Source organism: Nuphar pumila, chromosome 1, assembly GCF_984573655.1.
Source record: "Nuphar pumila chromosome 1, dmNupPumi1.hap1.1, whole genome shotgun sequence".
In the NCBI taxonomy this organism is placed as follows: Eukaryota; Viridiplantae; Streptophyta; class Magnoliopsida; order Nymphaeales; family Nymphaeaceae; genus Nuphar; species Nuphar pumila.
The window spans coordinates 165,655,800-165,670,591 of NC_143249.1; the positions used below are offsets into that span (position 1 = coordinate 165,655,800).

Below are 14,792 nucleotides of genomic sequence, written 5' to 3' on the forward strand. Positions count from 1 at the left end.
AAAAACATTTGCATAACTTCTAGTAAAGTTGCATAAATTAACAATGTTGCTTGCTCGTTAGCTCGGTAGTTCGGTACGCTACTTGTTAAGCTATGCACGCCCGTCGAGGCGTTACTCTAGTTGGTTAAACTACTTGTGTAGTTCGCGGTTAGATAATAATTAGCTTCTCATGCTAGTCAATTACTTATACTATTAACATTATGCTAGTTATTACCTTTTGTGATATAACTGATACCGTATGATTGCTTATCCTATGATTGTTTATCCTGTGTAGCTTATAAATTGTTTGTGATGCAATAGCTTGTGCCTTACAATTAATGTAGTTACTTGTCAATAGACTGATCCACCCAATGGTACTTGTATACATATTACGAGTGTTGTTATGAATGTTTGTCTTATGCAATTGTTTTGCTTGACTGATGGATAGAGTTAGTTACTTTTCACCTAGAGTATCTGTTGGATTGCTATAGTTGCTTGTTTAACACTATGATCCTTCCTGCTCTTGTATGTAGTTGTTTGCTTTACTAGAGCTTTGCTTACTCCATAGCACTTTTGGTTAGATCTGTTAGTCTTGCTTTTCCTGCTTGATCTAGCGATTATCATGCTTATTGCAGCTTTTGTTCTTTCTTGTCTTTTGCACCCCTACTAGTCTGTTGTGAGACTGACCCATTCCATGTGCAGGTGGTGAACATGTTATACAGCTTGCGATGGCACGATGACGCGATGCATTCAAGGCAAGGCCATTTCCTGACGTTGCGCTCCTGGAGATACTTTTGATAGATGTGGTATAAAGTTTTTTGGAAAGCATCTCTTTTGATTAGAACTCTGGATTTCTAAAACTGTATTACCAAAACGTGGTTCTTCTTTTTATTTCCATAAAATATACACATGAGTTGCAAATCGGTTTATAAGGGTGTTTGTTTTTGTGTTGTAATGCGCCCAAGGTCTAGGGACTTGCTGTTTTGAACCTGATCTTCCGTTGAACTTATGTTTTAAACTCTGATAAATTATTGATTTCAAAGCTTTCAACCTTTTTCATAAAAGGTTTCAAGTCCACGATTTTGGGGCGTTACACTTTCTGTATGAATTCTTCTACTCTTCTATTGGATTTATTGATTCCTTTCTCTTCTTCTATGCATTCTTCTACATCCACAATCTGGTTTTGTTCATTTTCTTTGCCTTGCTTTTGTTCTCTATCATGTGCTCGTATATGTTGACAATCTTCTTCCGCAGTTCTACTTGTGTCGTCAATCTTCTCCTTTAGTTCTGACTATCATCCTTTATTTCCTTATCTCTTCTTGTCTCCATTTTTTCCAGCTTGGGTGGATAATCTGTTCTATAAGTTTCATCTTCAGCATTCTTAGGCAACTTGAATGCCCAACAACCGAGGATACAAGCAATGATACAGATGCTCATGCAAAAGTTGAGACATAAAGTGAGCTTCATCAGATGGGTCCTTCAAGAAAAGAGACAATCATGGTTTGCTTGAAAAATAGAAATGGGAAAGTTAGAAGTGTGAAGATCGTGAGCAGAGGTGACAGAGCGTTGGAGGATCCTTTCATGTCCTCTTCTCTGATCAACTTCACCACAGGGATGGACTGGGTTTTATAGGCAGGAAGGGTGAAGGTTAGTGTAGGAGGGAGTGAGTTTCCTTGGAAATTTTCCATACTGGATTATTTTATCTGTTCGTCTCTTTCCTCCACTTCATCAGAAGCGTCTGAGCAACGTTGAGAAAATCGAGTGATTCAGCAATGCGCAAGTTCAAGGATATACACTGGGCCGATTTTAAGCATACTTCTTGGAAGGTTCCAAAATGCCTATATGCTGATGAAACGACAAGGTTCAATTAAAGTAACTTTCCTGATCATTTCTAGGTCTGTGCCCCAAAACGCTTGGAAGTTGACCAAGTCCAAGAGCTTCATAATGCACGTCAGCGTGCTTGCTTATATAAGCCCTAGGAAGGACGAAATTTTGGGCAAGCCCAGCCGCTTTTTGTTGATTTTTTCCTTCTCTGAACTGAACTACTATTTCGTTATTTGCAAGAAAGGGGCAAAGCAAACCGATGAGAAAAGGAGGCCCACAATTTCTTTACAGATAAATTCTCGTAGGTTTGTCGATCGCCCATCCCTCGACTCGTGTTCGTGGCAATTTGACTTTTGTGGTTTTATAAGTAGGTAGGCCCTGCAAATCCCCGTCAGCCTCTGAACTTTAGGCCTACAAGGTTAGCCGCCATGGTATCTGTTTGGTTTCTTCACTCATTTTTCTTTTTCTTTTTCGACAGAGAAAGATGGGATTAGGCAGACCCCTACCAATTACACAAGCATACCATTTGGGGTTCGAACTTGCAACTTCCCAACACAAGGTGACGTTCTGCTTTGCATGAATGAATAGTGCGTGCAGTGATCGCGAAGCTCTCTCTCTCTCTCTCTCTGGGGTTTCATGTTTTCCATTCATGATGTTGGTTTTAATGCTTGATAATGAAGCTGATTACAGGTTCCATGTCCTTATATTATAATAGGGCAAACCAAAGCAAGCAAGAACTAAATAAGTATATTCAACAATGAAAAGGAGATCTAGAGAGAGAGAGATTCCTCGATAAATCTGTGTTCATTACTATAATGGTTTTCAAGACTAGAGTTATCAACCACTCAGACATCTCTCAAAGACAAGCCTCATTTTGTTTCCCTGAACAGAACATGGCCACACGTGTTGATACCACATTTTGTAGAAATATCTGAGGTAGGATATGAACATATTCTATATTTTTTTTTGACAGAGAAAGCTGGGGTTAGGCAGACCCCCAACCATACCATGGTATTCCAACTTGCAACCTCCCAACACAAGGTAGCGTGCACTAACTGCTCCTTCCAGACAAGCGGAGCCCTGTTGGTATGCACATTTTATATCTGGAACTATATTTTTATAATGTTTGCTGGAAGTGCAAGGGAGCCCCAGATTTCCTATAACTAAAAGAGAGAGAGAAGGAAAGATTCAAGCAGAAAGAATCAATCAATCAATTTGGCACTATATTTTGTTCACGGTTTTACCCTCGAGAGGCCAAACACGATTGGTTCCTGATGGTACGATATAGGAGAATGAATCAATTAACGTGGCGCTATCATCAATCATGGCCTTGTCAAAACCTACACAATGCGGTTAGAAAACATTCAAGATGGCACATCCCTACAGCAGTGAAAAGATCAAGGGGGGATATGATGGAACAAATATTTGTGCATTAAGCACCTGATCACCCTCCATCTTGGGGACAGGGCCTGTCAGGTGCGGGACCCAAGACCTGATGGAGGGTGATAGGGTGATTAATGCACAAATATTTGTTCCATCATATTGCACCCGATCTGGACTCCCTACAGCACAACGTTCCTTGATGCCAGAGGGAACCCCCTGGGTCAAGATAATGCAACCCTCGCCATCCAACCATCACGACTCATCCCAAAAGTTTCAGCTTCTCATGGAGAGTTCGGAATTTCTGCAGTGACATTATATAAATGGGTTTACGCGTTGAAGGTAGCGCCATGACAATATTGATTCTAATGATTACTTGGGATTTGGACCAAAGTTCTATGGGTTAAGAGGCTTCATTTAGTAAATGCATTAGCAAATCCAACGCCATTGGCATTACTGTTTCCACCAGACCTACCGATGATGAAAATTAGGACGTGTATCTATCTAATAATGAAACAGGAAACTAGCTAAAAGTCAAAGTTGTTAATGCTTCTATCATTTGTATAGGAAAAAAAAAACATCCATGCATGCTGAGATCATTTTGATCACCAATTTTACAAATGCAGTCACTGCATGACAGGCGTTTAACCAAGGCCTCCTGCTGGTTGCCTGCGTGGAGGATCAGCCTTGGCACGAGATGGCCTGATTATACGATCAATCAGCCCATATTCCAGAGCCTCTTGAGCGTTGAATCGCTTCATTCGACTAAGATCCTTGTGTATCTGCATCATCCAAATACAAGTGTGGATATAGAAGAGTTCAAATTCTAACATAGGTAACATGGAGACAAACAGATTAGTCAAGTGGTAAAAAATAAAGAATATATCCCACAGTTCATGATAGGGCTGCAGGTTTTAAAAATATTGTGTAAGGTACCTGATACAATAGACGTCAAATCCCTGAACATCTGATGCTGAAAGGTCACTTGATTTTTATTATTTATGATCTATTGTTCAATGTAGTGATTTAGTATTTAATATAAGTGACGACTATGGGAACGGTGAAACCAAGTTACTTGTGCATGTGGAAACCACCAGTCTTGGCAGCAAAACAACAACAGTAAAGTTAAACATGAATTATAACTTATGGATTATGATTACTTTCACCATCACTTTGCACACAAATCCTATTTTTCTTCCCAAATTATTCTTCATCCTCCCCAACCCCTTCCCAACCCCTTCCCATTCATTTTTCATTATCGCTCCTCAAATCCTCTTAAAACTTAAATTTATCAGTTGTCACTTCCCGCCCCCAATTCCCATGCTGCTTCTTGTATTGGCAACTATTTACATGCCTCCCTCAAGTGATTTGAAGATTTCTTAATATAACTTATGGATTATGATTACTTTCACCATCGCTTTGCACACAAATCTTATTTTTCTTCCCAAATTATTCTTCACCCTCCCCAACCCCTTCCCATTCATTTTCCATTATCGCTCCTCAAATCCTCTTAAAACTTAAATTTATCAGTTGTCACTTCCCGCTCCCAATTCTCATGCTGCTTCTTGCATTGGCAACTATTTACATGACTCCCTCAAACAATCACTATTAGCTTCTTCACTTATTTAGCTTCTCCAGCCAAGTCATCCAGAGAGAGACTGAACTTTTATACATTATTACTGTTTGCCCCACCTCAATGGCAAGCCAACAAAGAAACAATGTTTCTTATAAAGATTGGTTGTTACAGACTTTAATAATGAAGAGATCTTAAATATTTGTAATTATTCAGAGACTAGCTTAGTGAAAGTTGTAAGGAAACAAGGTCCTCCGAAGATATTCACCAAAACAACAAAGTGGACACTCAAAAGAGTTCCACCAAAGCACCAAAAGAACATACACAATCCATAAAATGAGCTCACAAACAAATACCCACTAAAAGGGCAAACACAACGAATAAAAAAAATACTTTATTGAAAGACTCATGCAAGAAACATACATATTGGGGGGGGGGGGGGGGTTGCCCCTTATTTATACACAAAGTTGGAGCTCCAAAAGGGAGAGTCATTGGGAGTCCAACCCAACGACTCTAACTAGTCGCATCCCAACTAAAAAACAAAAAGAAACCTAATTAAACTAACCTAGTTACTATCTTAGTTATATATATATATATATAGCACTCTCCCTCAAACTTACAGTTTGATAACCGAAAGTTTGCCTAAGAGAAAGTGAAATCTAGGTGCAACGAGAGGTTTTGTGAAGAAGTCTGTCAATTGATATTTTGAAGTAACATAGGGAAGATCAATGGTGCCATGTAGGTAATCTTTCGTACATAGTGACAGTTCATCTCAATGTGTTTGTTTCGTTTGTGGAAAGTCTGGTTGCTGGCGATGTAGATGAAACTTTTGTTGTCACATCATAGTCGTGATGCTCTATGAATTTGAACGCCTATATCAATCAACAATCTTCTCAGTCAGACCACTTCCATAGTGTTTGTAGCTATGACTCGGTATCATTTGAATTTTTTTGAGGCCATACAAAACCTTATTTAACCGAAGAACTTTTCTTTTAGGAATAATTATATCAAGCGGTGACTTCATATATACTTCAACTAATTTTTTATTTAGAAACACATTCTTGACATCAATTTGATATATAGGCCATTTCTTTACAGAAGCAAGGACTACTACAGTTCTAACAGTGGTCATCCAAGCAACTGGAAAAAAAGTTTCCTCATAATCTATTTCATACTTCTGAGAGTATCCCTTGGCAACTAACCTAACTTTGTATATTTCAAGAGTTTCATCACTCTTGGCTTTTATCTTATATACCCATTGACAACTTATGGGTTTCATTCTTCAGAAAATATCTTGAACAATCCAAGTATTCGCCTTTTCTAAAGCATCAAATTCTACTCTCATGGCTTTTACCCACTCAAAATGTTTCTTGGATTAAGCATATTTTGAGGGTTCTATATAAGAATGTAATAAATGCAATGTAAGCTTGATACTTACGTGAAAATGACTCATAGGACACAAATTTCTCTGGAGGTTTAGATACTCTAGATGACCTTCTAGTTTGTATTTCTAGATAGTTTTCATCATTCGTATATTTTTCTAGGGCACATGAATATTGAATATAGTCCTGATTTTGAGATTGTTCTTTACTTATCTCATTAACATAACATTTTTCTCCACTTACCATATCATTCTTGATATCCTGATCTTCATCACAATCACCAAACTTTGGAATTAAATCCAACAGAAATGAATACTCAGTTATTTCTTTAGGATTTTCAAATTCAAAGAATTTTTCTTTTTCTAAGAAAGACACATTTATTGAAACATATAATTTCTTATTTTTAAAATCAAATAATCCATAGCCTTTTTGGTTATTTGCATATCCCAAAAAGACACAAGAAATGGTAAGAGGAGAAATTTTATCATTTTTATCAATGAAAACAAAACATTTGCACCCAAAAGCTATTAATCTGTAATAGTCGGGAGTAAGGTTAAAAAGTTTCTCAATTGATGATATATTTTTCAAGGTGACAGATGACATTCTGTTAATAAGATAAACTGCACTCAATGTGGTTTCGGCCCAAAACTCTTTAGGGACTTGATTTGAAATAAGTAAAGTTCTTGCGGTTTCCATGGTGTCTATATTTTCTTTCAGCCAAGCCATTTTGTTGTGAAGTGTAGGGACAAGATTTTTTATATGTAATACCAATTGATTCCAAGTAATCTTTAAACTCCTTTGATTCAAATTCTCCTTTTGAATTAGTACGAAAGATAGAGACATCGTTTTGAAATTTATTTTTGACCAAATTGTGAAATATTTGAAAATAAGAAAAGACTTCAGACTTGTGTTCGAGAAAATAAATCCACGTGTATCTAGTAAATCATCAACAAAGATGACATAATATGCAAACCCACCCTTAGATACAATAGGTGTTGGACCCCAAACATCTGAATGCACTAACTCAAATGGTTGTATAGAGACAAAAACAGAGTTACAGGAAATGCCAAAGAAAGTGGGGAAGCGTGTTTCGGAAGCGCGAAACGTGACGCTTCTAAAACACACTGGGAAGCATAATTTTTTTGGGGGAAGCACGGTTCCCCCTTTTTTCATTTTTTTTGTATTTTTATTTTTTTTTCTCTTTTTTCGCTTCCTAGGTCGCTTCTGGTTCACTTCCGAGACAATTCATGATTTGTTTCTAAGTCGCCCCATGCTTCCTAAAAGTTTGAAAGTCCCTCGCTTTTCGCTTCCGCTTCTCGCTCCCGCTTCCTCGACTGGCAACTCTGGACAAAAGTTCTTTCTTGAAATGACAATCTTTTCATTTTTTCCAAGAATACAATTTTCACACAAAATTTTTAAGATTACAAAAAAAATTCATATTTAAAAAGTGTTGGATTTTGGATACATTAGAATGGCCAAGTCTTTTATACCATAAATCCAAATCCAGTTTCTGAATATTAAAACAAAAGGTATTCTTAGGTATTTTCAAAAAATCCATGTAGTATAAGCCTCCTTCTCTAAGGCCTTTCCCAATCAGCTTCCCTGACTGGCGATCCTGCACTCGACAACCAATAGAAGAAAAAGAAACACCATGGTCAGATAATTGGGAGGCAGACAAAAGATTTAGGTTTAGCTTGGGAATATATCTAATTTTTTGAATACAAAAACCTTTTGAAATATTTTCAAAATTTTCGGTTCCCTTTATCTCAAGGGATGTCCCATAAGCAGTAAAAACATTTGACTCGCTTGAGTTACGACATTCAGATAGAATATCACCATTTGGTGTCATATGAAAATAGGCACCTAAGTTAAGAAGCCAAAGAGACTTACCAGGGTCAAAGATGCTAACAAAAGAGACTGACGCTCTAGTTGATGAAGCTTCTTTGAGTAGTGGTTGAAGAGCCTTTACAAGTCGAGTCAAGGACATTCTTGTGTAGCTTTGAACTCACTTGATTCTTATGCAAGCAAGGCTACATTATTCTCATAGGGTTTCTTCAATTTAGGGCAATAAGTCTTGACATGTCCTGGTTCACGGCAATAATAAATAATTATCTTCTTCTCAAACTCATTGCCTTATTTTTCATAGTTACCATTGTTGGATCTCCCATAATGTGGTGGTTTATAAGAATGGACATAGTTTTCTGGTCTAAACAAGGCTAAGACCGAATTATCATCTCTTTAGACGTCTTCTTTTTTACTCTATTTTCCTCCATACTTAGATCTTCAATAGTATCCTCAATAAAAGGGATTTTTCCTCTATAAAGAAGAGCCGATTTAGTAGACTCAAATTTCAGTCTTAGACCATTGATGAATTGATAGAAATGCTTTGCATCAATTTGCTTTTAACGGAGTTCTATTTTTTCGAGATAATGCCATTGTGGCTCAAGAAGAGCCAACTCATTCCAAAGGTCAAACAACTCACTAAAGTATTCTCTAATATTTTTTCTCCTTGAGTCATAGTACGTACTTTGTCTTGCAAGTTGCAAATGTGAGCAATATCTTTAAGAGAATACATTCTCTTAAGATAGTCTCATGCTTTATTTGCATGTTCAAATTTAGCTAGACTGGAGCACTTCTTGATATCAACACTACTAATGAGCCAATACATAATCTTGGTATGCCCCATTATTCATTCTTTCCATTTTTTTCTCGTAAGTGACCATAGCCTTGATCTCTTCCGCCTCCATAAGAGGTACTTTTTCTCCTTCTATCTTAATAAGAATTAGTTTGGGCTTCAAATCTGACCCATCCACTAATCTCCATGATCATGCATAATATTTGCATGTCATTCATCTCTATTTATGTGTGATCCATGATAAAAAGTGCATTAAAAACCCATCTTTATTGTTGTTTTTGAGGTTTTGGTTTAAATAGAATTTTTGGAAAAACATCGCATTTTCTGATCCAGCCCTGCGTTTTGAGTGTTTTTATTAGTTTAGAGTTTTCTTAATTGTAGTTTAGTTAGGTTAGGCTTTAATTAACTAATTTTAGTTTGTTTCGGAATATTTAGTTTAGAAAAACATGTTTTCTAAGCAGAGACTATTTTGGAAATTTTTGAACAATCATTAGACACTTTTTGAAAAATGTGTTTTTAACCTAATTTTTGGATTTAAATAGGAGATTAAGAGGAGGGGGGTGTCTCCCACCTTGAAATTCACGCCCCCTCTGTCTCTTCTCTCCTCTTGTTGTCCTTTCTTTCTCTCTCCCTCTCTCTCTCTTCCAAGTCAGTTTATTCTTCTTCTTCTTTCTTCCACTTCTCTTTCTCTTTTTCTTTCTTTCCTCTACCATGTTTCTTCATTGGCGTCTTCTTCTTCTTCTATCAAGGGGTGCAGCGTGACCCACGCATATCGTGGAGAGGCCGCTCTTCTTCTCAACCCGTCTGTCGGAGGCGAGCCGTTCGGTAAGTCTCTTCTCCCTCGCTTCTTTATTTTTTCATATTTAATTAGAATTCAATTTAGTTAAATGCATCGAGTCGGTTTTAGCATGATTCATTGTTCGTTAAGCGCATATAGATTCGAATAGGACTCATATTGAGATAACATCTAGTTAGTCATTTTTTTTTCTTTGGTGTTTTAGTTTAGTTTTTTTTATTAGTTGTTTTTTTAGCAAACACGCAGAGCCAATCTTGATCAGATCTGATCAGGATCGTTGAGCAAACCATCGTGTCCAGTACAATCACGCTAGTCGGCTCGAACCGAAACACCCAAATCGAGCCTTTGGAACTAGGTCACATGGTTAAGCTGAACCGTGCATCAGTGAGAACTCAGATTCGGAGCAACCAAACTCAGCTCACACATGTCTAGCACATAGTCGGGCGACATTGCGTGTGTAGTAATGTTTAAAAGAAAAAGAAAAAAAAGAGGGATAAGAGGGTCTTGACGTTTGTCCAGCTGGTGTGTTTGAGTCAAGTAGGCTAGTATTGCATGTAGGTCGGTTTATAAACATCTTTTTTAGTCTGCATTATGGTCGTGTAGTTTATTTATTCATTTAGATGTCATAGTGTCATGGTTAGTAATTCTTGATTTCTTGCACAGCCGGGTATTTCTTTCGTTATTGATAGTTAGTAGCTTTTGTAAGGTTTGTTAATAATTAGTTTATAGTTATTTTATTGTGGCATTTAGTTAGTTTAGATCATTTTAATCCATAGTGTGCGGTTTTCTTGTTTTAAGTTGTTAGTTATTAATGTTAAAGTAGTTAGTAAATTCTTGATTCTTGTAATATCATTAAGTTGTTAATAGTTGTCATAAATTAGTTCATAATTTGTTAAAGGTTGTTTTGCTATTTCGGCCTCTAGTGTAGTTAGTTTGTTTATCTTGTTTCAATTCTTGTTTGTTGAATTTTTTTGGGGAATCAAATATTAGATTTTGTTTAGTTTGGTCTCTTTTCTTTTGTGTTTTTATTTTGAAGGAAAATGTGCAGACGTGCGGTGAGCCCCTTTTCGAGCCCTCGAAGTACCTTCTGAGGTCCCTTTAGGCCCTCAAAAGAGCCCCTCAGAGAGCCCACAGAAAGTCATTTATCAAACCATACAAAAGTGAACAAAGAGGCAAAGAAGGGACACAAATATCAAAGGATTCGAAGCATTGAAGACCCTTTCTTTTATTTTTAGATTAGGGTTTATTTTACTTTATTCATTTAATTGGGTTTGTAATAAGGTCGTTATTTATTTGTTTAAAGTACTCCGCAGAGGGTTGCACTCTCTTCCCTTATTCATTCAATTAATTGATTTTTTTGGCAATAAAGTGTAGTTAGATTGTGTGCTTGAATACGAAGTATTTTTCCGTTCCCTGAAATCGACCTGGACTTCACCACTTGTGCGAGCCGGTTTTCTTATTTTTGGTGTCAGGCTTTCACTTGATTTTATTTAAAAATATCGTTTTAAAAATCATTTTCCAAAACTTACACCACTCCACAACCCTTTCCCCCCATATAATGCTTCATGATTGTAGACCATGTTACAAAGTTTGTGTCATTGAGCTTGATGGGTTTTAGGGTGATATTATCATTGTCATCCATGTTTACACGGGCTAAGAAAGAGAATAGAAGATTAAGAGAAAGAAAAAAAGAGAGGAGATAATAAGAAAAGAATCGCGAGCACTCCACCATCAAGAGAGTCTTTCCAATGAAGAGCACGAACACATGAGCACTTCACTACCAAGAAAGCGCCTCTAATGAACAGCACAAGCACATGAACACTTCACCACCAAGAGGGCACTACAATCTCACAAGCACTTAAATGGATTTTTCAAAAAAGATTTTATCTCTTCCAAATCTTGAGTAGCACTCTTCCCAATACACCAAAAAATCAATTTAATTTCAAAGCTCTGATACCATGTAAAGAAACAAGGGCCTTCGAAGATATTCACCAAAACAACAAAGTGGACACTCAAAAGAGTTCCACCAAAGCACCAAAAGAACATACACAAGTCATAAAATGAGCTCACACACAAACACCCACTAAAGGGGCAAACACAAGGAATGAAAATAATATTTTATTGATCAAGACTCATGCAAGAAACATACATATTGTGGTGGTTTTGCCGCCCATTTATACACAAAGTTGGAGCTCCAAAAGGGAGAGTCGTTGGACTCCCGACTCTATGGGTTGACTAGTCTCATCCCAACTAAAAAACAAAAAGGAACCAAACTAAACTAACCTATTTATTATCCTAGTTATATATATATATATATGTATAACAAAAGTTCAATACTTTCCTCCAACCACATTGAAATTCCAAACCAATGTGTCAAGCTGAAAGTATATATGAGAACAAAAAAATTAAATGAACTCCATCAAGAGATAAAGTATACACTATTTGATATTGTAAAAAATTCAGAGATAGACTGTTAAAACGAAAGCGGAGAGAAATTCAGTGAATTTTCCATCAGAAAGTCTAATGCATGATCTGCCATTCATAAAGGCAATTTGTAGCATAAAGGTGTGCCAAGAAAAGTGTTGTTACAGTTGCACTAGTCGGAAAAAAAATATTGAAAAAAAAGATAAAGAAATTTTCCATCAGAAGGTAAAAATATATACTATAACTTTATAAAATTGTAGGGAAATAGAACTCATACTTTCTCCACAGGTTGGCCAGTCTTTGCAGCTAGTTCCTGAAACAGATAGTCCTTCATTCTAAGGAGCTCATTGGCTTCATTTCGAATGTCATCGGCCTATTGAAAAAAAAATAGAGACCACAGTAGATGCTAAGGAAATTATTGAGACAAAGTATGAATGGCTCCAACTCAGCAGATAAAAATTTCTTTAGACCTGACCACGAGCAGCCTCAGCCGGAGACTGCAATGCAATTCTTGATAGAGGCATGGCAAGGCGACTACCCTGTTTAATGAAGCATGACAAGGATAAAAAATCAAGGTGGTTTCCAAAATTTGATTTCCTAAAGTTTGCATAAAGGATTTCTCAAATAATAGTGGGACCTTTTCTCCAGCTACAAGAAGAAACCCTGCCATATTATAAGCATAGCCAACACACCTCGTGCCAATAGGACTTTTCAAGCTCTGTATGGTATCATATAATGCCATGCTGGGGGTTCACTGTCAAAAGCACCGAAGAAAAAAAGGAAAAGAACTCATTGATGAACATATGTCCATAATTTGATATCTTAAAAGAACCTGCTTAGCATAAACAAAAACTCACATCACCACCAGAACCATTGATATATAAGTACAGCTTTTCAGAAGACTCCAGGCTATCTAGGTAAAGCATTGTAGCCAGTATCTGATTACTGAACTCCTCATCAATATGTTGCCCAATAAAGATGACACGCTCCCTGTACTGCAAGTAAAATTTTCCAAAGGTCTAAATTATCCTGCAACATGTAGCATCAAAGATATGTTCAACTGTGTGCTATTACTTACAAGTGCGTTCCACAAGTCAACCCATTGCCATGTACCTTCACCAGGAGGGGCACTCTGGGTGTGCCTATTGGCATCATCCTAACACGTGCACGTGTTGCTTTCCTGTTTGTAAGACTGCACACAAATTCATAGTCAGATATCAATTTTTTTCTTTTCTTTTTTTGTGAGTCAGAGAAAGAGCAGGCACCATGTCTCAACAAGTCCAAAGCAATTTACCAGAAAATAGGCAATCCAGGCAGATGCACACATATAAAGAAAATATTGGTTGCACCTAACTACACCTTTCTTTCCACTAGAAACCATCCATTTTTCAAGTTTTCTTAATTTTTTTTTATCAATCCCTATAGATACGATCTACATTAGTTTGTTCAATCAAAAAATGCTTTGAATAATTTGATTGTTTTGTTTAAACAGGTTTTTAGAGCTTCAAAAATCAACAGCTCAAAATGCACCAATAAAAATTTGTCTACACCAAAACTAGTCAATCCTAGTCAAACCACGTCAAATAGACTGTGAGGTCACATTGAACATATGAAGCATTTTTTCTGTTGAGAAGGAACATGCATGACTAGGAGCAAAGGTCACTTAATGGGCATCCCCTTCAGAGACATCGAACATATAAAGCTTGCAATCATAAGATTTTGCCACAGAGAATCGTACAGTCAAGTGTAGCCAATACCCTCCTCCAAACCACACACACACACAAACACCCACACAAATGCACGCATGCACGCACACACATGTTAAGATTAATTTATCCTTTTATATATATACATATAAACGTATATATGTATATTGTTAATTGTATATATATATATATATATATATATATATATATATATATATATATATATATATATATATATATATATATATTGTAATATATTTATTATATAAAGATATATTAAATATATATTATTGGGACCAAGTCAAACAAGTTGACTTGCTCCCAACGGCTAGAATTCTAGCTGTTGGGAGGTCCCTCCCTCTTACTTGAGAGGACTCTTTCTCTCCTCTCTTTCTCTATTCTTCCTCTCTTTCTTCTCTATAAATGGGGGTGGGTGTATCTTGTAAGGTGAGAGTGATGGGTACTTTTAGGTTTTCTGTGTGTTTTTTAGTGTATTGTAGTGAGACCCTTATGTATTTATTTCTTTTATGTATTTTATTATTTATTATGAATGAAATCACTTATTCATACTTTTATCAAGTTTTTATATTGTCAGTATTCAAATACATTTTGATTGGCATTTGGACTATAATTTGGAATGTCTTGGGTTTCGTGTTATTTTGTTACATGGTATCAGAGCAAGGCATCTTGGTCTTGGCATCTTGTTTGTGTTTGTGCTTCAAAAGAAATATTTGAATTGATGTTCGGTTTGGACTCAAGATTCTCATATTCCGATATGTTTCTTTGGATTATCTACTTTAAATTTTTATGGTATACAGTTAAAAAAAGTATTTAAAATATTGTAGCTATTTATTAAAAATGAATATGTTTTCAAATTAATTAAAATAAAAATTTGTGAAAATTATTGTCTTTTGACATATGTTTTTGCATAAGAATGTTTACTTGCAATATATATATTTAGATTATATATATATATATATTTGAAAATATCGTAATGATCATTGGTGACTTTATGCACATATCAAAGCATGTTCTTTAAATTTTATGTGGTGCTTTCATTGAGATGTGCTACTTAAGAATTTTTTTTGTATGC

The 14,792-nt window shown here is 36.2% G+C and overlaps 1 pseudogene; it reads right to left on the bottom strand.

Annotated features, from left to right (window-relative positions):
• Positions 1 to 3,739: 3,739 nt before the first annotated feature.
• Positions 3,740 to 13,148, bottom strand: LOC149851197 (ATP-dependent Clp protease proteolytic subunit-related protein 2, chloroplastic-like; annotated as a pseudogene).
• Positions 13,149 to 14,792: the final 1,644 nt, after the last annotated feature.